At 42.5% G+C, this 23,093-nt stretch overlaps 1 protein-coding gene across 9 annotated transcripts in view; it reads right to left on the bottom strand.

The window, feature by feature from the left end:
* The window catches only part of TNRC6B (trinucleotide repeat containing adaptor 6B), a 134,852-nt gene extending 125,697 nt beyond the window's left edge, over window positions 1-9,155 (bottom strand). For 4 of the 9 annotated variants that reach the window (XM_058864534.1, XM_058864541.1, XM_058864536.1 and 1 more), the window contains exon 1: window positions 8,778-8,879. The gene's annotated coding sequence lies outside the window, so the exon portion shown is untranslated. Of the gene's footprint in view, window positions 1-8,777; window positions 8,881-8,972 lie in introns of those variants that run through there. The other 5 variants (XM_058864548.1, XM_058864546.1, XM_058864544.1 and 2 more) reach the window with 4 other exon arrangements.
* Window positions 9,156-23,093: the final 13,938 nt, after the last annotated feature.

Here is a 23,093-nt window from a genome sequence, read left to right as displayed (position 1 = left end):
AGCCACCAGTTACACTCATCAAGTCCTATACAGCAGTATGTTTATCAAACCCAGCAGCAGTAACTAAATTAAAACTGATAAGGTGGTAAGCAGCCTTGTGCAGAGGAAAGGGGGAATGGTGGCTTGTTCACTGACAGCAGCTATTACAAGAGCTAAAGACAACATTACTAACAATCATTCACATCCAGGACAGGACTGGAAGATGCCATGCCTCTCAAACTATCTAGTTCTTACAATCTTCCTATATTTAATTAGAATGGTATCAAGGTTTCCTGCGTTAAACTATCCTTTTGCTTTGTTTGCTTTTACAATAAGAGCTGCGCTGTTAAGGAACTCACACCAGCATGGCAATATTGGTGCTAAATCCTCCAGCAGCCATAAAGGCAGACAAGCATCCCCTGCTGCCCGAGAAAGGCTTTAGGTCTCAGCACTGCACCCTGTAATGCAGCCTCGGGCAGAAGGTTATGGCCAGACTGAGCCAGGACACAGCCAGCAGGAAGGCCAGGGCAGTGTGATGGAAAATAAAGCTTAAGACACAATCTGCTTTGTCTGCTTTTTAAACTTCACTCTTTTATAGTTTACACCCTGAAATTTTCCAAAATAATGTTCCATATTTATCTCACTTCTAATGATTAATAACAGAGAGGTTCTTTTATACAAAGACGTTCTGACTTCCCACTAACAGGATTATACATGCAGAGAAGTCCAAGATCTTAGCACAATTATTGTCAAAGAAAACAAATGCTGAGTTGTTAAGCAAATAATTCTAAACTATAATTGCAAACACCAACTTTGAACATAACCAGCTGCCAAATAGAACTCCATCAATATTTATAGCATGACATCAGTCTGAATTGTACTTTTCAGCTATTTCAGCACCTAAGAAAGGAACAGGAAGCTAATTTTCAAAAATCTGTTTTATATTCAATGATGTTTTTTCAGTCTTCAAAGAAATGAGGCAATACATTCATTTTAATGGCTAATTTTTAAATTTAAAGACAATGCAAGTTATTACTGATACAGTGCTAGTCCTCAACACTGCAGTCTTTACTGAATACGTTTAGTTAGTACTACTGAATTTGGAACTACTTGCAAGAGCAGCTTCAGACCTGCTCAACGATGTGTGAGGTCAGGGCCCTAAATTTTCAGTCTTTTGGCACAAAAGAGTTCTTCAGCTTTCTAATCTTATTTCCCCTGAAAGTGGCATTTAAAAGATAAATAACCCAGCTTTACTATTGTGACCAAAACCACAAAAGTCTATGTTTAGGCTAGGTACTTGAACTACCTGACAACTGATTTTCACAGTCAAGTTCTCCCACCACATTTAAAAACCTAACTCTTAAGATTTCCTCCTAGATTTAAATGTTCTTCACTTATATATTACTTTTCGTTCATCCTTTATTAAATCTGAAAATTCAGTAACACAAATTCTCAATTATTTTTGGTCACAACTTTGTAAGACTAAAGTTAGTTTTTGTTTATTTACATACCCAGCTGTGCAGGGGTGAGATAAGCTGATATACAGTATCCATACACAAGGCAGTGCCAGTTTATCTAGCTACCTTCAACTGGTGAAAGCAACATTATCCAACATTGGTTAAGTACAGGGTTAGAGCTGGAGAGGGAGAGGACTAATTATGTCACTGTATTCTTGGCCTCAGGCTACCGCAATGTAACACCGTCAGGAGCATTTTCCTTTGCTTATTAGACAATGTAAAAAAGTATTTGATACAATGGGACTTCTACCTGTTTTCTCCACAGTCTAATTTAGTTTTCAATCAACAGGAAGCTTCTCTCACTATGAATCTATTTTCCACAATATATAAATTGCCAGGGACAGGGAAGAGAAAGTTGGATTTTGATTATGAAAGAACCAGAGGAGTTAACATCCAACAAATGAGAGTATTATCAGCAAGTTTTGGTTGCATCTCTGAGTACTTTGAAAATTAAAAAGGTCAAGCAAAGAAAATTATAGACACTTAATCCGTGGCAGCTATGGAGTTTAAAAAATGTGTGAAAAAGCCTAGCTCTGCAATAAAATACATCTTCACCCTTTCAAGTATCATTTAGCAAAGTGAATGCTATCAGAAACATAGGCAACTTCCCCTAAGCTTTTATTAAATACAACAGAAACACTGAACAGCAACTAAAATCTACACCTGTTCCTCAGGCTATCAGCACACCAGCTGCAGAAAGTAGACGAGCAGATCCTGAAGCACCCAAACATTTATCCAAGCAAAAAGCACAGCTATAATAATAAAAACTCAATTTTAGCTTTACCATCCCACTTTGCCTTGAAGGGCTAGGAAAAACATGAGGCGAGGCTGTATGAAATCACCACAAAAAAGACACTTACTATGAGGGGCAGGGAAATACTATAGTATTATAGGGAGTAGTATAGACAAGATCTATTTTAAATGTGAGGATCCATTTCAAATGGATAATATAGAAATATTAAGTATTGATTTTTTTTTTTGCAGCGTCAATGAAAAATGGTATGAATCTTAATGAACAGTCACAAATGAGCACTGTGGCTTGACTCTTTTTATTCTCTTCAAGAGAAGACTCATCTGCATTTTTAATTTGCAAGAATAGGCATCTGATACAATGCAATTCAAACCTGATAATGCAGAATCTCAGCCTTTGACAAACAAAAATACTAGAAATTTAATTTTAAACAATTTTTTTTCAGAACCCAAATACATATGGAAGGACAAGAATATAAATTACAATGGATGTAATAGTAAAATATCCTGCATAGACACAGATTTGTGCCAAAGCACTCATTTTTAGCTTCTTACTTAAAGGAATTAAGTGGAACTTAAAAAACAAATAAACAAAAACTCCAAAATAAAACCCCCAAACATAGTTATCAGAATAAACATATTCCCAACACAGAGTGAAACTGCTATATTTACAACAATATAAGAATGCTGTTATAGTAACACTAATACATCCAGGAAGAATCTCAATACATAAAAATCCCAGAGAGGGTCACAAAGAAAAACCCCATTAAAATAGCTGAAAATGCTTTAAAGCCACTATTTAGAGCAATAGGTATTATGGCCTTCTTTCTTAAAGGGATTTTGAGCTGCTTCAGATCAAGGATGATAGTTCATTCTGGACTGAAGTACATTTTGGTCTTGGTAAGAAGCTGGGGTAAGGGGACACATTCCCTTCCTCTATCCCAGAGGCAATTTTTTTAAATCAAAACATTATCCTAATATTTTTTCCCAAGTTCCTCATCATTCTTTATGCTAGTTGCACCCTCTAATACTATTACCTTACAGTTTCTCAAGTCACAATGTGCAAGCAACAGAAACCTCAGAGATCTGAAATAGTGTTTCACTGTAATGGTAAAGTGAGTGAGTGTATAGGTGATTTAATCTTCTACAAAATCTAACTTCTGGAAAAGCTTTTAAATCACAAAGTTACTGTACTGCTGTACGAAAAGCAGAACATACTGTCAGCTGTAATAATAAAATAAAATGTACTCTGTGTCACTTCCATCTTCTCCAGAAAGAGACATCAGATTATTTCTAAGGATCCCCAAATGTCCCAAAAGAGAGGTAAAAGGTTCTCAAATGTCCAGAAGAGCTGGACAACCAGCTCCTCTCTTCATCTCCTAAGACACAGAAGTTCATAACTAGAGGAGACTGACACCAAAGTGCTGAGTAGTTTGTATCTCTTGGCTGTAAGAAGCAGTGAGACAAGAGGACTTACTCCCATTATCACTGGTCAATCACCCTAAGGCCAAAATATATTTAGTCCACAGTAGGCTGGCAAATCCCTGAAGAGCTCCTTCTACTCCCCAGAGGTGGGTTTCCTATCTTTCCTACCACTCATGTAGTACTGTCGTGAGAGTTGTGCAGTGAGGTCACAGGGCCAGGGAAGTTGGTAATGAGATTGCCATGGAACAGCCCAGGAGTTTCTTAGCTCTGCTCATGTGGAGACCTATTGGACCAGTCCTAAAACAAGAAGGCCAGCAAACATTCAGCTACTAGATTTAAAATCATTTAACTAGTGAAACTCTCTCACAAAGTCTGCTTTTGCCACACGAGCAACACATTAGAGAACGCAGGTACAACCAGTTGTTTGTGGTAAGAAAGAAAGACGGACTCGAGTAGGAAAAAAAAAAGCCCTGCAACCCTAGGATACAAGATGATCAGAGGAACAGGAAGAAGCATTTCCAACAAACAAAATAGAGACTAGAATCTGAAAAATCTTCAAACTTAGCAGACGAAAGTCAACAATATTTGCAAAAATTATGTTCTTTGTAGACTACTACCAGATCAAAGGGCATAAATCTCTCCTGTTACAGAACAGATTTTACTAATAAAAACCCCAATACACTACTGAAAAGCCCTGCCAGGCTGTTTTTCTTTATAGCACTTTTTATGACACTATCAAGAGTCATGATAAAATTATAAAAATTAAATGGAAGTAAAAACATCAATGACTTTTACTTCATTACTCATTTAGATGGATTAGAGGACTTCCCCTCACACAAGCAACATGATATTATTGTATCACCTTTTGACTAATCCTCTGTCAGGCTATCTAAAATTATCAACTCTTTGTTTTGCAACTTTGCTTCTTATCCTTTCATCCGCTAATTAGCTTTCCAGCCTCCCATCTTCTGTGTACCATGGTCAAAATATATCAACTTCCAGGTTATTTTTCACACATTTATTCTGACCAGTATCCTGTAGCACACAGCACAAGTGCTGCCTTATGATATCTCCCATTTCTCCTGACAAGCAGGATGCTGCTCCACAGACTTAAAAGCTAAACTGGCTAAGAGCTGCTTTCAGATCCATTCTACTTTTTTAAGTAGATATTTTAAAAAATTTAAACAGTGCAAGTCTCAGATAGAACATTAACTTGCTTCCCAGATTTTCTCACAGAGGAACTATTGTGTTTTTTCTAATCCACAGATATTAAATCAGGAAATACACGCACGATATCCAATTTCAGAACTACTAAAGCTGGCAGAGCCCAGAAACGCAATCCGTACTGACTAGCTGAAACTGGAAAAGGTCATCTCCATAGCTCACTACATGGTAAACACGGAGAACATCCAAACTCCAACCACAACTCTTACACTGATGAAAACTTAAAAACCTCAGAACATTCCCCTACAACATGATGCAAACCATAAGTGCAAAAACACCCTCTCCCTCTAACCACTATAAGAAGGCAAAGGGAGAAAATAAATTTAACGTTCTCACTGCCTACTGTTCTGAAGGAGAAAAAATGAGTGACACCAACGCTTTGCAGCAAAGCATGTTTACTTCTCTGAAGAAATAAAAAATAATGAGTAGAAGTGCAACACAAAGAAGGCATGAACAGAAGAGAAATGTAAGGATGTATAAGAGTTTTACTACCCGCTGAAGGGACAGAGAACAGCAATCAGAATATCCTGATTACTCTCACCCCGGTCACCTCTGTCACCTCGCAAGCAGAAATACCAGCAGGCAACTACTTGTCTGACAGTAGCAGCTGGTCCAAGTACCAAAAAGTGCCCCTATTTTTATTAGCAGATAGTAGCCAAAAGTTTAGTTTAGATTCACAAGAGATTGACATGAATTCTTCAGTCCATATTCCACACTGTTTGCTGCAACTTTAGCATATACGTTTTATCTGAAAATGGAGAAACACAGTAAATGCTAAGCTAAGGAAGTCTGTTAGCAAGAATATATGTATTTTTCTACCACAACTGGTCAAACTATTGGAAATGCATGTTACTGTTTGCTCAACATCTCTGTGCTAGGTTCTTGCAATTAGAACTCAAGTCTGACATTCCTTTGCTATTCTTTCCCTAAGACAGTGAAACATTTCATGATTAAAATTTCTGAAAACGCAAGAAACAGATCATTACAAGCAAATCCACAGCAAATACATTTTATAAGCACTGAGGTGACAGAAAACCAGTGGTACATATGTGCTAGTATCAGGTACTTCCCTCCTTTATTTCTGTGATAAACATGCTTAATTTATCCTGTGAAAACAATGCCAGTTCTTCACAAAAACACATCTACTGACTCAAATTACACACAGGTTAAGGATGAGTGAAAAACAAAAACTAATGATAAAGATGTGAATAGCTGCAAGATGTTAGGTATGCTGTAGGTAGAAGTACTGCAGAATTTGTGTATCTAAGAGCAGCACTATGAGCAATGACTGAGGAAAGCCATTGCAAAGAAACTGGAAAATGACTGTCCGTTGTTATTACTGCACAAAGCAGACAATACCTATGTATAAAAAGATTTCCAAGAAAATAAACACAATAATGGCAATAAGTGACTAGAACAGACTGCATCCAAGCATTTTGCAGAAAATGGAGAATAGAGCAACCAAACCATTAAGCAGACTATTAATAAACTCATTCAAGTCAATAACTAAGCTTCTTAGACTTATTCTATGATCTCCAGTTCGTACTGCTTAATTGTAAATCCAATTTCTTCTGTGAGCAGAACTACACCAGCTTTATCGGAGGGAAAAAAAAATCACTCAAAAACCCAAGAGAACAAACCCCATTTGAACATATTTTCACATTACTAATTTTATAGCAGTCCTCCGATTCTTTCCATCATTCTGGCTGCAGCTATTCATCCCACTGTTCTAGATGCAGCTATCGCTATATATGATTTTTATTATGCATTACTTCTGCAAAAAAAATTAATTTTGAATTTCTTACTTGCTATGATACGAGGCGGAGCTAAGGTAAAATACACTACCTCAGAGCTACGCAAAATTCTCTCCTGAAGCTTCCTCCTCTGAAGTCATCCTCCAACATCAAGTTTTAATGATGAAATAAGCATCACCAAGCAAAGCCATGACACACACTCAGCCTAAATGTTTTATTGGACTATTCAATCACACAAACTCTGGAGATTAAGCTTTGTCAAGACTTTTATGTCTAAACGTTTGAACTTATTGTTTAAATGAAAGTGTAGATCTCTACCTAAATTTGCAGATATACAGAAACTGGAGTAATACATTAATTCAAAAGTCTGCCTAATCAAGAGACACAGACTTGTTTATTATTTTTACCAGAACTTCTGCATTACAGGATTCAGGTGATTCCCTTTAAGCATTCCAATAACTCCATTTTGCCCATCAGCACACATGTAGTATTGCTAAACAAGATAAATGTAAAATGATGACATTACCTACTCTCTACTAAGATAGATCTGCCTGTCCCTTACTGCCCCAAAACCTCACAGTAGGTTACACCTCTCTGGGCTCCCTTACCCCATCTCCAGTCTTAACTTTTTGCAGGGTGATTTCTTCGCTGATGAATTGTCTAGTTACAGCTGCAACTAACTTAAGTAACTCAGGTGATAAGCTGAACCTGCAAACCCCTTCCCCCAAAATACATCTACTCAGCAGACCCTGCAATAACCATGGCTCATGTAGAAAAACTGGAGATCATCTTTTAATTCGAGGCCTTGGGTAATGCAGCAAATGAGAGCATTTAATCACACCTCAACAGCAAGCATTCCAAGGAATCTGCACCCTCAAAGAGTCACCACAGGAGAGGAGGGCATTGCTGAGCAACTTCAGTGTGGAAAAACTAACTACAAAGCTGAACATATTTAATAACCCTACGAATCGAAGTTATCACCTCTACAACATTTGTAGCAGGAACTAATTTCCAAAATCCATTCATATGGTAGCAATATTACTGGAAAACACTAGGTATAACAGACCTTTCAAATACAGAGCTGTACAATCCCCAAACACTAACCTACTATTTTGCAGGAAAAGTCAGGTTTTCTTGAGGTTGTAAACGTGACACTGAAGTCTAGCATGTCATCATTTAAAAATAGTAATTAATGGATTGTAAAAACAAACAAAATAAAAGTTAACTTTACAAAGAGGTATTTTAACAAATGTTCATGAGGGTAGTGAAACGTTACCATGGAAAAACAAGCACTGTTTACAGCAGTAATCATCTCTACTTTAGCTAGGAAAACACTTTGCTGAGTCTTCGGTTTATTCAACAAGCCTCAGCTGTATGCTGTAGTAGATCCTCCTACATGTACTTTCATAAAGCAGATCTGAGCTTGCAAGATACCACGCTGCAAGCAGCGCTTATCCACAGCCAGCGAAGCGTCTCCAGAAACAAACATTCACTCATTTTGCTACAAACAGCTGGGGAAACTTTTTTCCCCCCTGGGAAACACCTCTGAACACGGTCACTCTTCCCGCCCGCCCATCACATATACACACACACAATTTAACCCGCATCGCCTTCCACTCGTCCAGCGCGGTTTGCAGTGGTACCAACGCAACCTCGGCTCTGTCCCCACACTACAGCACTTTTTTCCCCCCATCCACACAAGGGCTCCTCGGAGTCTTGCCGCCGCTGTACCTCCTGCCTGGCCTGGGTGACCCGGCGGGCGGGCGGCTCTTCCCCGGGGCCCTGTGTGGAGCCGGAGGGGGCGGCGAGCGGCGGCCGCACGTGAGGCGAGGAGGGGGCAGCGCTCGCCCGGCTGTGCCCCGGGACAGGCACTCGGCGGGGTCGGGGCGGGAGCAGCGGCTGCTCCGCCACCGCCGGGGCAGCGCCCTTGAGCCGCCGCCGCTCGGGGCCCCTCCCGCCGGCCCGGCCCCCCCGTCCCTCCCCCGCCCCGCGGCACCGCGGCCCGGCGCCAGAGGCCCCTCAGAGGCGGCGCGAGGGTCCGCAGGGCGGGAAGGGCTCCCAGGGAGTCCCCGCGGCGGGAGCTGGGAGCGGGGATGGGGGGTAGGTGGGGGGCCCGTCCCGCACTCACCGCCGAGGCGCCGCCGCGGTGCGCTGAGCCCCCGTTCTTCTCAGTGCCGGGGGCGGCTCCGCCCGCCCGGGAAACACGAACCCCAGGAAGCGAAAGGCGAAAAAGCTGCGAAAAGCGTCCCCCCCCTCCGCCGGCCCCGCCAAAAAAACACCACCGGGGGGGGGAAAAAAAAAAAAACCAAAACCAAACTTTCCTCGCCGCCGTCTCTCCCTCCCCCGAGGAGCACGAACCCAAACACACCGGGACACGCCCCCGCACCGCCCCTCGCACCGCCCATTGGACGGCGCCCCGCCGACCCTCACGCTGATTGGTGGTTCTGCCTGCTCGTCTTCTCCTTCCGCTCCCCTTTCCGCCCCTTCACGCTGCCCATTGGGAAGAGTCTAGGAGATCTCTCCGCCCATTAGCCAGGAAGCACGTCAATCAGAGCGGAGCACCGCCTCTCGACGCTTTTGATTGGGTAGTCGCGTCACTACACACTCACCGATTGGCTGCATTTGCTGGCTGTCACCGCTTAACGTTGCCCCCCCCTTCACATCCCTCACTGGCTACCGCCCCTTCTTCCTCTGCCAGTTGTCTGCGAGATTTGCCCCTTAAATGGGGCACTCGCTTGCCCGCTTCGACTTGTCCCGCCCTTCCGCCCGATGGTTTGGTCTGTGGGTCGCACCCTCCGACTCCATTAGAGAAGGAATGTTTCCTGTTACACCGTAACAGCGCGGACACCCGCCCACCGAGCCGCGCTCCTCGGCGGCCCCACGGACCCTCCTCAGCCGAGGCGAGGTTACGTCAGTTTGTGCACTCATTTGCCGGCTGCATGGGCGAGGGGCCGTGACGGGCATAGGCGATAGCGGGTATGGCCGCGGCTATGGCCGCTCAGCGACGCCGCCACACAGCACCGACGCCACACTGCCCGCCGCCCCCAGCGACATCTCCGCTACGTCCCACCCCCCCACGTGCAAGCGAGGCAGCTATTGGGCAGGGTAGGTATCAGTCGTTCAGCTCGCGAAGCTCATTGGCCGTAAGCCGACGCGTGCGCAGCCAACCGGCAACCACCCCCCGATGTCACCCGCCGAATGACACAGCAACCGCGGGCTGGGGGTGGGGAAAGGCAAGGTCCTGCCTTTGATTGGTTAATTTCACTGTCAATCCTCTTTGAGGGCGGGCGTTGGGTGGGGCGATGGCGCGTGTCGGCCGCGCCCCACGTGGCCCGGGCAGCCGCGCACGTGACGGGGGCCCGCGGCCGGGAAAACTTGTGAGAAAGCGATTTGTGGTGACCATGGCGTCATTCCTAAATGTAATGGTTACAAATACACGCTGATCTTCATTATCTGGGAGTGGGCCGAGCCAGAAGCGGGGCTGCGGGGGTGGCCGGTGGTCGGCTGAGGCAGGAGCGGGCCCGGGGACGCTTTCCCGGGAGGTGGTGTGAAGGCCGGGATGAGCAGCGTTAGCAGAGCAGGTGAGGGGCAGCACTGCTGCATCGCAGAACGGGCAGGACAAAGTGCAGGTACATCAGTAGGACCTGGATGGCCCAAAGGATTAGCATAGCAGAGGAGCAGGGCCGGAGGAGCATTGAAGTCTCCAAAACTGACACAGAAAGCACTGAGGGGAATGCATGGATAACAGAAGCATGTGGAAGATAAACTGGGAACAAGAGGTTCTCTTGGTACCTAATTTCTATGCTTGTTCTAATTCTCCTTATTCTCCAGTATATTTGAAGGCTGATGTTCATTAATGTCACTTCCCGACCTCGCCCAGGGCTGCAAGCCAGGGCAGTATTTCCATTTGCTCTCCCCGAGAGAATCCTATTACAACCTGATTAGCAGAATCGTAGAGCATCTGAACAGAGAACTCTAGAGATGTGATGTGCCTGTCACCTTAGTGAACAGGTCTGTGGGTATTCGGTGAAAACATGACCTTGGACGAGCCACAGAGCCCTTCGCAGGCTAGTCACCAGCAGGAGAGACAGCTGCCAGCACAGCAAAGCCACGTGTGCTGGTGGCACAGACAGCAGACAAGATCCCTGCAAAATCAAGTTACACAAGTCAGTAAAGAGCAGTCAATCTTTCGATGGCTTCTCCATTCAGTAATGGTAATTGATTTTTACATTGATTGGTGGGAAAAGAGCCCCATTAATATGAATAAGACTTCATACTGGATATGCACATACTTGTTACTGTGGTGCTGTAAGGAATACAAAAGGTTCTGTATAAATCAATATGAATTAGTAATACAACTTTTGGATGCACTTTTCCTCTCTTTCTCTTTGTTTATTCGATGTGTGGGAACTGAAAAATCCAGATGTATTTTTCATGTTGTAAGCAGAAATCACTAATAAATCAAGAGTACAGGTTGCATGCTTTGGGAGAGAAGGATCTGTCCAAGATGCTGACCTTGTCTTTGCCATAAGTAAAAAAATAATAAAATCATTTCCCTCTTTAAATTTTCTTTCCACTTATTGATGTTCTTTTGTGGGTGTTCCTTCCTATGCTTTGCTCAGGGTTATGGTGTGCATGTAGCAGGTGAAGGAATATGATTTATTTTGCATAAGCCTAGGGAACGTGATATTTTCATTTTGGAGGAGGATAAGATACCACTCTCCATTGTACCTGTAGTTTCACACTATAAAACAAATTTGAACTGTAAAAAGCAAGGAGATTTTGTTGGTTTGTCTGAAGCTATAATGGATGACTCAAGAGCTACCACCCAGGTTCACCTGTGGATTTGGAAGGAATCACAGCCCCTAAACAGGTTCTGGTTCTCATGAAGTCCAAATGCTTAGGAACAAAATAGTTCTTCCTGTTTTTTTCATACCTCCCCACTACCAGTCCTATCCAAAAATGGGACCGAGTTGGACAGTGACATTGCATTTTTTTGTCCACTGGGTGTCAGTATTACACTACCACTGTGGTGCCTTTCCAGGTGCTGGGAAAGGTTGGGTTTCTTTGGGGTGAAAGTCTTTCCTTTCTGATAGAGAAGTGATGAGAAAAACCATTATACCTTTGGGGAATGGCCTCACTGCAGTATGGCTCCAGCAGAAACAGGCTGTGACTGCCTGCAGACATCCCAAGTATCAAACCTCACACAGACTGTAGCCAGAGAGACAGACTTCAGAGTTGGGGTCAATTCCACAGCCTTTTGACTCTTAGGTTATGAAAGTACATCACCTCTTCTTTTTTAAGTTTATTTTTATTCTTTTTAAGTTTGTTATAAACACTGTTAAAAATACTGTGTCTGACAGGGATACAGTCTAGAAAAAGCCTGCATGAAGGTACTTCTCTAAACAAGCAGAGTGCTGCCAGCTTGGGACAATTCTGGGTGCAGGAATGAGAGAGGACAAGAGTTTAGAAACTTTGATATTTGGAATTTGTAGTCAGGGGTTTTGACTCTGGTTTATTATTTCTAAAAGTGCCATGACATGACATTGCTAGGTTTTAAAATCAATGTATCTGAATGAACTCTGGCTATTCAGTCACTAAAAACTACTGATATTTTCAGAAAAGGTCTTTGCTAACCCTGCCTGTTTTTCTGCTTTGGATGCCCTAAGCAGCAGCTGTCTTGGACACAGAAAGGAACCAACTACTTACCTGCATAGTGATTAAGAGAAAGGTTACATTTTGGAAAGCCACAGTCAAGTGTGTGCTGATGCTCTTTATGGTGTCCTATGTTTAAGTGTTTTCATGTGGAAGGTAACATTTAACATGTGATACAATTCTGTACTTTATCTGTGTCTAAAATGCAGGCAGCATTGACAAAGCAGATTGCCATTGTTTAAAAAATGATTCACAGAAAAAGTAATAAAAGAATTGATGTGCTTTTGTTTTATAGAAACACAGACTGATTATTTTCTTTCTTACATCTTTCCCCTGGAAGTTGGTTTTTAATCCATCCTTTTCCTAGAAGACTTCAGGGAAGTTTCAGCTGGCATACGGCATCAATATATGAGGGCAATAAAACATAAATATTTACAAATATTTTCATCTTGTTTAAATAGCAATTATCTATATCTAAAAATATTTATTCTAATAATTAATTTCAGCAGAGACACATGCTAAGGATTCAGCATTTCCTATTTCCTTCAATAGAGTGGTGAGAAATTTTCTCAGCCATTCTTGTGCATCCTTCATAGAACTTTTCAGGGAACAAGCAAAAGAGAGGACGTAATACTTCATATGCCTGGGAGCTGTAAAAATCAGGATAGAAAAAAAGAATTTGTGTTTAAAATAGAGAAGAGCAGATTTCAACACAATTATTTTTTCCTTTCTAAGCCACCCATAGTGAAGAAGAAACACAAAAGAGCAATTTAAGGCAAAAGAAAGTAATGAATACTAGAATTAAGTTAAATGGCAAGAGGAAATTAGGGATATGTCAGATGTAATTTTCAAATTTGTGTGTTGGTCACGTGATTAGTGCTAACATTCTTGCTTTACAAAAATCCATAAAAATATCTTTAATGACTGTAAGTGCTCAGGACCTGAGCTTGAAGTCCCAGTCAGACACCTCCACATCTCTAACTGTTCTTAATATAGTAGGCTTATTTTGACATTGCCTATTTTTATGTATCATGCCCAGGAAAGACATGAAGCTGCAATAGAAACAAGAGCAGTTTATGCACATCTTGGGCAAAGTGCTTAGCAGAAGTTTCAATTTGTTGTGCTGTCATGTTCACATTATATTGTTGGAAGGAAAAGGGAGAAAGAATTTTGTCAGCCCACAGCTAAAGGGAAAAAATTGTTAATAGGATGGCAGTGGTTTTAAATAGACAATAATTCATAATACTACTTAGTTTTGTTTTTCCTGGAGGCAAAATTAAAACAATGCTTCATTAACATTATTTGAAGCTATTTTAAATACAGCTATTTTCAGCAAAACAATGCTAACATGTAAGTTTTTTAATGAAAAAAACAGACAATTAGGAAAATGGTTTGAAAAATATTGTAGTCTTTTGCACAGTCTCTTTTTGCCATTTTTTTCTACTATGTTTAGTCCTGAGAGTGAACCAGCATGCATACAGGAGTTATCAGCTAGCAGTTATGCTGAGGCTAGAATTAGTGCAATTCTTCAGACAAGATTTTAATTAACTTTTAACGTTCCCAGTCCACCAACTTGGTTGGAGCTACGATATTCAACACCAGTAGCGGCCTGTGCAAAACTGTTTTGAGTCCCCTTTAGCTGAATCTAAATGGAAACTAAAGTATAGGTAGGTGAAAGCAGATACAACATCATTCGTGTACCCATTTATGCCACCCAGCTCCCTCCCAGCAGAAAAATCAGGTTTTGAGGAAAAAAGAGGGCTGGACACATTCCTGCCAGTTCCTTCCTTATGCTACAGGAGCTGTAAATATGCCCTTGTTCTTGGGAAATATCACACAGGTATGATCAATACTGATGCTGGGAAAGCTCCCACCTGTCCTTCTATAGCAAACTCTTATTAGGACAGCAAGACTACGGGATTATTTTTTGTTTCTTAACTTATTATTATTTTCTGTGAGTTGTATCTGTGTAGTAATTTAAGATGGCAGCTTTCCAAGGCTTTGCTGTGCTTCTAAATTAATTGAGTATGCTGTTTAGTTTTTTAACTCGAGCTTTTTCCTCATTGAAAAGGGCTCCTGTTGTCCTTTATTATTAATGAAATCAAAGGAAGCAGAGTGGCTGCCATTTCTCCTTAGTCTGGAAGTGAAACTATGCATAGTAGAAAAGCACAGTTCTGTCTGCACTTGTCAGCAGCACTGAAAGCAATACCAATGGCAAATGTCTGCCTTTCTTTGGTCTGGTGAGATGGACACGGACAGTGAGCAGGAATAATGCTCAGCCAGAAGAGCAGATGAGGAAACAAGGATGGCACCTGCAGAACAGGGGACAGACCGAAGAGTTACTGTAGGGTGGGGCAAGGGACTGTGCAGAATGGAGGGCAGAAATTAAAATAAAGGAAAAATAAAGTTTCCTTTCCTAATATGTGGAAAATTATGACTCCTCCACACAGCCCAGGCAAAAAAGAAAAACAAAAAAACCCAAAAAAACCAACCTCCAAACCACAAAAGTTACTGTAAGTTTTGATTAGGAATTTAAAGGTGCAGTATGACTATTTGTACTCTCATACTCTCTGGAAAGCGGTTGTATTATTCCCCCTCCATGGCTTTCTTCCCAAAGTTTTCAAAACCAGTGTTGCATGGAGAAGCATACAGCTACATCTCTATAAAAACCCAAACAACAAAAAAGTCACCAGAAACCCCACGCATATCTGAGTTTTAACTGGATATTCTGCTGACACTTGCAAAAGGGCCGGAGTCCAGGGTGGCAGGACCTGAGGGCAGAAAGCAAGAATAATTCTGGAAGGGAGCATCATCAGTGAGACAGATAGAGGAAAAAACCTGCTGAAAGACAACATAAAACTGAGATTGGTAGAAAAATGTGTTTACAGAATGAAGGTGATGGTGGGGAAAATGTGGGGATCTTAATGTGGCAGGGAGTGGGAAGCTGGGAGGTTTCTTGGGTCGCGGGCCAGCACTGAGTGCACAAGGGCGTGTTCTGTCCTCACATGGAGCTCTCAGGAGCTGCGCTCTTCTGCTTGCCCCCATCAGCTGCAGGGTGACCTTGGCCAAGACCCTGCAGAGAGAGCTGCGTGAGGAGGCAGAAGGGACATGGTGACAGCAGCGGAGTGTGAGGGCCAGGAGGAAGAGCTGTGAAGCAAAACAGCCCAGGGTCACCCTGTGTGAGGTGGTGTGAACCCTGAGGAAGGCGGAAAGAGCCGTTCCTGTGATTTTGCCTCCAGCAGCTCGGGAACAAAGAGCAGCCAGGCTGGGTGAGCCAAGCTCTTTTTTCTTTACTACTCAAAGCTGATTACTGGGAAACCCCGTGACTCACTCACTGTCCCAGCTCTGCTTCTGCACATTTAACAGCAAAGTCAACCCAGGTTTGTGAGTACGGCCTTCTGTGTCACCTCCTCAAGGGAAATCTGCCACGGTATCAGTTGCTGGGAGTTCAAGGTGTGTGGGCAAAGCCCTCAGGACCACACCTGGAGACAGCTAGAGGACCTCCTGGCACTGGGAGATGATAGTTTTGGATGCACTGATAAATTGTGTGCAGGCACCACTGGAGAAAAGTGATGCTGCTCTTGGCCACACCGGAGCTCTGGGCTAGCTCTACCGTGCCACTCTGGCACGGGCAGTCGCCAGGAGTGGGGAACTGCAGGGGAAAGGCAATCCCACTGCAGAACCTTCAGAGCACCGAATCCTGCCGGGCTCTGCCAGATCAGGTGTCGTGGGTGGTGGCAAAAGGGAGGGGGAGACTCACTCGGCTGTACTTCCCAGGAACAGGTTTATTCAGGAGAGAGGATGAGCACAAGGGTCTGAGCTGGGAGAATTCAGGACTGAAGAGAGCCTGGAGCACCTCTGTGCACTGGGTTTTATCTCAGGGGCGGGCACAGTCCAGGGTCCAATCGGAGCTCACGGAGGGAGGAGTAAGGGGAGGAGGTTACAAAGTCAGGGACCAATGGGGATACAAAGAAGGCGGGAACATAACATAACAACCAATAATGTGTCTAGGAAGGGATGATATACATGGAAGGAGCTGGAAGGAGAGGTGGGGTTTACTATGATGGATGGGGAGATGGGGCAGGGTAAAGGTGATTGATGCGGAACATTCAGGAAAACTGTGAGGGGTTTACATAACAGACAAATGGCACCAACCAAAGCAGTAAATGGGGGAGAACCAGGAACATACCAAACAGGTGAAACACAATTTTAACAGAACTGGGTAAACATACTACAACAGAAAAGAAGATGCATTTTCTCAGGAGCTACAACCGTATTCGGTCTGCTGTCCAATTTTCTTTTTGCATCAGGAAGGAAAGGTGATCAAATTCCAGTGGATTTCATCAAGCACAAATGCCCCTTCTAAAAACACCAGGTTCTTTCTTCCTCACTTCAGAAAATCACAGGGGTTTTCTTCTAGTCTTGCCCTAAAGAGACTTTTGGATAGTAGAGGAAAGTCATCATTATATTGAGGCTAGCTTTCTTTTTTTTCATGAAAAAGAGTAAAATGTTCTTTTATGACTGCAGTTCTAGATTCAAAGACTTTGCTAAAAAGAAAGTGTGTTCCCTCTCAAGGGCCCTCAGCAGCTCAGTTCTAGTCTGTTTTCTTCCTCTGCTTAGACCACACTTAATTTTTGCTGCTGGATTGCTTATTGTCACTGAGGATCTTACAGAGCTTAACCCAGGCCTGGTGTCTGTTGTAACCTTCCACAGGGTAGTGCTAATGCTCAAAGAGCAAGGTAAATACACATTTAAGCTTATTTTCCAAGATATTCCAGACCAGAAAGGTGTTTAAGAAGACAGGGAGACTGTGTTTATTGAGGGATCCCAACTCCCCCAGAAGACTTTCTGTTGCAGCAATTGCTTTTGCAGCAATATTCAATGCAAACACCCTCCAGCATTTCCAAGGGTGTCCTCATGTTAACAACGCCGCTGTGCATGGGTGAATTCCCAATTACTTCTACCAAGCAGTACTTACGTGGAAGATTTTGAAACAAGATGGAACCTGCCTGGAACAACACCCTCATTTTGGCTGCAGGGTGCAGCATCTGTAGCTGGCGCCTGTGCTTGTCTGTCTCTCTCTTTGTTCTTGTGAGTCTGTCTCCTTGGATGCAAAGAGGAAGCTGTTGGTCATACTGTGTTGTCAGTAACTCCAGTTTAAATCCAGAGTAACCCCACTGGGTTAAGTGTCAAGGGAAATTAATATGGCTTTGCAGAAGCATAACTTTAGCTCTGTGGCTAAATCAACATCTTTAAAACTGGTGTAGAATTTGGTGCAAAACCAGTAGAGATCATCCCAACTTTTCCTTCCAGAAAACTTTGATTTGTTGAAATGGTGCAGTCATAAGTACGGAACAAAGGAAGTGAATATATTAGTGTCCTCATTGTAAAAGGGCAGTGGCAGGTGCTTTTATAAGCTAGGAGATGGGTCATTATTTCAATGCTATGCCCATCAGAACATCTGCCTACTGTAGCTCTCCAAAACGTTGTTTGTTTTTTTTTTAAACTTCCTTCCTATGAGATTTGTTAGACTTTGAAGGAGAACATCAAACAAGTGGTAGCATAATTTACCAAGTCCTAGAAAAGTTATATTGGTGAATTGCCTTGCATTGTATTGAGACAATGGACGAGGTGACCTAGTGACCTTTCCCATTTCTAATGCCTATGATTATTGCTGTTATACCTCAGGACACTAAACAGAGAGATTTTCTTCCTTTCAGTGGCAAAATGTCACTAATGGCCATGCTAAATCAGAGCAATTGATCCTTCTGCAGATGTGTTGTGCACTTAGCAAGGCAGCTATAGATGATCACGCTGTGTTTAGATTTGCTGTTTTCTGTTTCTGTAGTGCAAGTGCTCAGCACAAGGGGACTGTCAGCCAAGGGAAAGATTTTCTGGTAGGAGATTAAGGATAACTAAGGAAATGGTTGCATAACCTATAAAGAGAGGATCATAAATAGTGCAACAATAAAACCAATAGCTCCTTCAAAGTTTAAATAGCTTTTCTTTTCAAACGCTTGAAGTAAGTGCCCTTTTCCTAAGGTTGTCTAGCACCTACAGGTTAAGATTTCACAGAGTTTCACCAAATATATTGTAACTTCTCAGGGAACTAGCTTTTTTAAAAAAATAATCTTTCTTTTTAGAAGCATCCCCTCCAAAAAATGTTTCATCCCAGGTACCTGGAAGTTCTTTATCCTTTCCTCTAGTAGTGAAGTTTCAGAAAAACCAGAGCATAACAACAATAAAATAGGCCCTGCTGTGCTGTTTCTTAACCACAGCACCCACCAAACAATGCAAGTGGAACAAATAGGGTTCTGCCCTTTATGACCAAGCAGCAGCACTTTTTCTTGCATCCTAGGGGGACACTTAAGACACAAGGGTTTGTCTCTATAAACCCTCAGCTAGAACTTTTATGTTCCTCACAATCCCAAGTGTGAAAAACCCCAGACCTGTGCTGCAGCAACTCTGCTGTCATAGACAACTGACGTTCCTATTCCACACACGCTGATGGTGTGAAAGACATAGTCTTTGTTTCTAATGCTTGGTGTGGGATCCAGCTCTGAAGTAGGCAGCTTGCTGTCCTGCATGCTCAGTATTTTTTTCCCATTCTCCATGCTGCCGTGAGTCTGTAGCCAGCTCAGGAGAAACATAATCCAATGTGTTCCAGCAACCAGATCTCACAGACATGTTCCTAATCCTTTGTTACCCCGTGTACTCATGCACATGTAGCTCATATGTCTTACCCCTTGGGCTAGGAGTACTGCTTTGGGCACTTTTAAACAAAAGTACCACAGTAGCATTTTGGCATTAGTGCTGCATCCTGCAATCAACTGGCTGTTGGTCTGATTGCAGAGAGCAATATCCTTGCTCGAAAAGCCACTCCAGTCTGGGAAATCAAATAGCTGAAGAAACTGGGTGTTCATTCAACATACAGCAGGCATGTGCCAAATCCACCCCCAAGCCCATGCAAAATGCTGATCAGTCCACAGCCCACTGGTGCAACATACTTTTCCTTCTTACACATTGGAAATTTGCAACTCAGAAGCTCTTTTGCTTTAAATAAAGTAAAAAGACAAAGCCCTCCCCTAAATAGGGTCAATACTCACAAATGGAAATATCTTTAACTTGACCTCCCTGATCCTCCCCTGTTGCTACTGGATGTAAATGCATTGAAATCAGCTCTCATTTCTTATGTTCTAGGTTTCAAGCTCTCTGTAATAGCCACAGTCCTCATTATGCAAATGCTGTATTTTGCCTCTATGCTTTCTGCACAAATTCTTTTGGTTGTGTTTTCCTGGTTATGTGCAATTTCACACGTCCAATGAAATTTCAACCTCTATAAAAAAATTGCCCAGTGTTTATAAAATCATTGCTTTCAGCACTCTCTGTCATCTAGAAGTTGCTGCTTTCTACCAAAGGCAGGCAGGAGAGCTGTTTTATGCCTACAGTTCTCCTACCAGTGACATTTCTAAAGTTTTAGAAAAAGAAAATAAAACCTGACAAGTCAGATGAAAGGCAGAAGTTGATACTGCAGACAGATAGTCTGGAAAGGGAGAAAGGAGTAGAATTAGAAACATCTCCAAAACTCAAGACATTAACACATTATGTGATGAGTTTAGGATACAGCAGCTACTGTGCCCCTAAGTTCTTGTGCAGACACTTCCACCTACTCTCTTACTTCTTTATCTTGCTGAAAAGCACTGCAAATTTGCCCACATTTGGATGCTGAGTGCTGTATGTCATGCTGTGGTTTTCTGTAACCTAACTCCCCAAGCACACATGCCCAGACTTGCAAGAAAGATGAGAAATGCGTGTTGTGCAAAGAGTTAGGTAAACCTGTGCCAGCCTTGCTACAGGCATAAAGGCTTTACCATTTCATCTACATCCATAGGCTTCTCTTCCAAGATGGTTCCTACAGTCACTGATTGCTTTTCTTAAGTCTTGCTTATTAACGAGGATTTCCAAATTTTCATTTCTTCAGCAGGCTGAGGACAGGGGACATAAGTTCTAAAGACACAAAGAGGTCATTCAATCCTGGACTGCTCCCTGATTTTGCAAGAGCACAGGCAAAAGTGTCAAGAAACTAGAAACTAGTAATATTAAAGTAGCAGAGAAATGAGAGGAAGGACAATCTTGTCTTTCTTGGAGAATCTCCCTAAAACAGAAAAAGAAAAGGCAGAAAGTCATGGTGGTGCTATTGCTGTAAAGAAAGAAGCTCAGGATCTACAGAGTCCTGAGATACCCTGAGAAACAAGCTTGGATTAGATAGACTCCTCTTAAACTGTACACATGCAATTGCTACATGGATTTTAAACACTGAAAGATGAACATTTTGTTTACTGCAAATACTTTTTTATGTACCCTAATGCCCAAAAGTAAAATAGAGGCTGGATTTATTCTGAAACATGGTCAGGAATTTTAAAACAGGCTTTTGTACACGCAAACAAAGGGAGCATGGAAAACAAGAGCTTGTGAGTTACTTAAATGTCAAGGATTACATTATACCAGGTAAAACTGAAATGTAGCACAGGGACTCAGTTTCATAAATTAAATGTCATTGCTGATGGGTACAAATTATATAAGAAAGATGGAAAGGAAAAGCAAGGTGGCACTTTGTCAGATGCATTTATAGCTGCAGCAAGATACATTTCAGCTGCAAAGTAATAAAAAAATAAAAAAATAGCCCCAAACAACTAAAGTGGACACCTTCTGCAGCCTACTCCAGCAGACAGTAGGCAGGAATGAATAAGCCTCTCTTAAGGTACTCAAAGCCACAAAACACTGTACTTGTGGAGAACTTAGCTGCCCACACTTACTTTAACAAATAGCACCAAACATTGACCAAAGAAGTTCACCAGTTACACAGAAGCCTGCTCTCATCCAGACAGGTTCTTGACAAATAAATGAGAAAAATGCCCCCAACCCAGGAACTGTAGCAGAGAAATTACAAATGACACCATGAACACAGTATCTAAATGTAACACAGTAAAGAGTTTATTTGTTTGACTTAGAAAAGGTCTCCCACATAATTAACTGGACACATATACATTAAATATACAAACACATACCAAAAGAAACACAGAAGGCACACCTTCAGCTAAGTGGCTCTTTCTGAACCACTCACCACTGCAGGCCAGAAAGAGAGAGCCGTGAGCCCCAGCTTCCTTACTTTGTCCAAAACCAGGACCACAGCTGTAGGCCCCACGGCGCTCCACACAGATCAGCCATCGCGGGAGCGAGATCCAGAGGATGAGCATCCTCTTGGGACTGTACAGGGTCAGGATACATATGCCAAAGAGAGCTAATCCAGCTTTTCTGAGTAGCAACACAATAACAATTCCCATCTTTCCCACCCCCTCGGAAGGTTGGTGACTATTGATTACATGAAGGGCCATCTTGGGCAAGCACCAAAGGACATCTTATCTGAAGAGTGCTGTACCTTCAGCCTCTGCTGGCAGACTTCCAACACAATTCCTAAGCACTGCTCTTTGCCCCTGTGACCCCCTGCACCATCAACCACATTTTATCTGGAGAGCAGGAGAGGTTCATTTTACAGGTCGCAGCCTCAGGTTTCTAGCGCTCATCAAGAACCACAATTAGCAAAAACTAGTCAAAATAAATGTGGTCACCTCACCCAGATGCACTTCTGTTGCCATAGGAGCAGGTAAATAGCCCAAGTGCAGCAGATTTTATCTTCAGGGAAGAACTAGTTCCACCAGAGCCTGAAACCTCCACTCTGGATCAACAAGGCTGTGTGCATCCTCAGAGTCATGCTGAGTTTAAGGAGCAGATTTATATCATGCAAAAAAGCAAGTTTGTTCTCTCAAATTAAGTAATTAAGCAGCGCGTGATAAGCCTAAGGAATTCTACTAGCCCCTGGAGTCAAGGCATGAGACTGACTTCCATGGAAAGAATTTGAAAGCAAGTGAACATTACCTTTCAGGAACTGGTGAGGCAACAAAGACAAACAGATGAGAGACATTCTCTGGAGAGGACATCTTATTAGTTGACAGGTTAAAGAGAAGAGCTCTGGCATCCACCATAGGGAAGAGAAAGTAAAGCGCTTTAATGCCAGAAGGAAAGGAAGGGCAAGTGAAATCAGCCTCTTGGACTATTCGTTAAGTCACTTCACTCAAAGTGAAGCAACAGGGAGATAAAGGACTTCCTGGAAAACCTGACCATATATATCAACATGGTGGTAATTAGTTAATTAACCTATTGCACAATTAAAAAAATAAATATTTTAAAAGCCTGTGAGGACAAGGAAGCACCAGATGACACTGTTCTTACCAGAACAAAAAGCAGAACAACATCAGCCTAATAAATTTATATCTGATCTTTGCTGATGAAGTGAAATAAATACAAGGAGAGAAAAAAAAAGTCTCCCAAATGTCTAGAGAGTAACCAAATTATGGCAAAATCAAACCACTTTTGACAATCCTGGAAACACAGCGAGTAACTTTAGGCACACACATGAAGCCAACAGGATAACTCAGCTATCAAGTCACTTCTACATCCAAGTGGTGCTGTCATTTCCAACATCTCTTTTTTTCCCCATTACCAGGAACGATTTTATGAAACACTTCTCATAATATGAGCTGGCAGACCCAGCTGTAAAACTGCAGCTCATTCCCAGAAGGCTACATAGAATATTATATGGAGTAGCAAGCATTTAACCCATGGAGTGAGGATGAGTATGTTTAACAGAGGGCACAATACCTTTGGTATTTTAGCATCTCAAGACATTCTGCAGGGTAAATAGAGTAAAATGGACCTGCTTGCCATTCAA

Source organism: Poecile atricapillus, chromosome Z, assembly GCF_030490865.1.
Source record: "Poecile atricapillus isolate bPoeAtr1 chromosome Z, bPoeAtr1.hap1, whole genome shotgun sequence".
In the NCBI taxonomy this organism is placed as follows: domain Eukaryota; kingdom Metazoa; phylum Chordata; class Aves; order Passeriformes; family Paridae; genus Poecile; species Poecile atricapillus.
The sequence above is the reverse complement of the archived record's forward strand: the minus strand, read 5'-3'. Positions and strand labels throughout refer to the sequence as shown.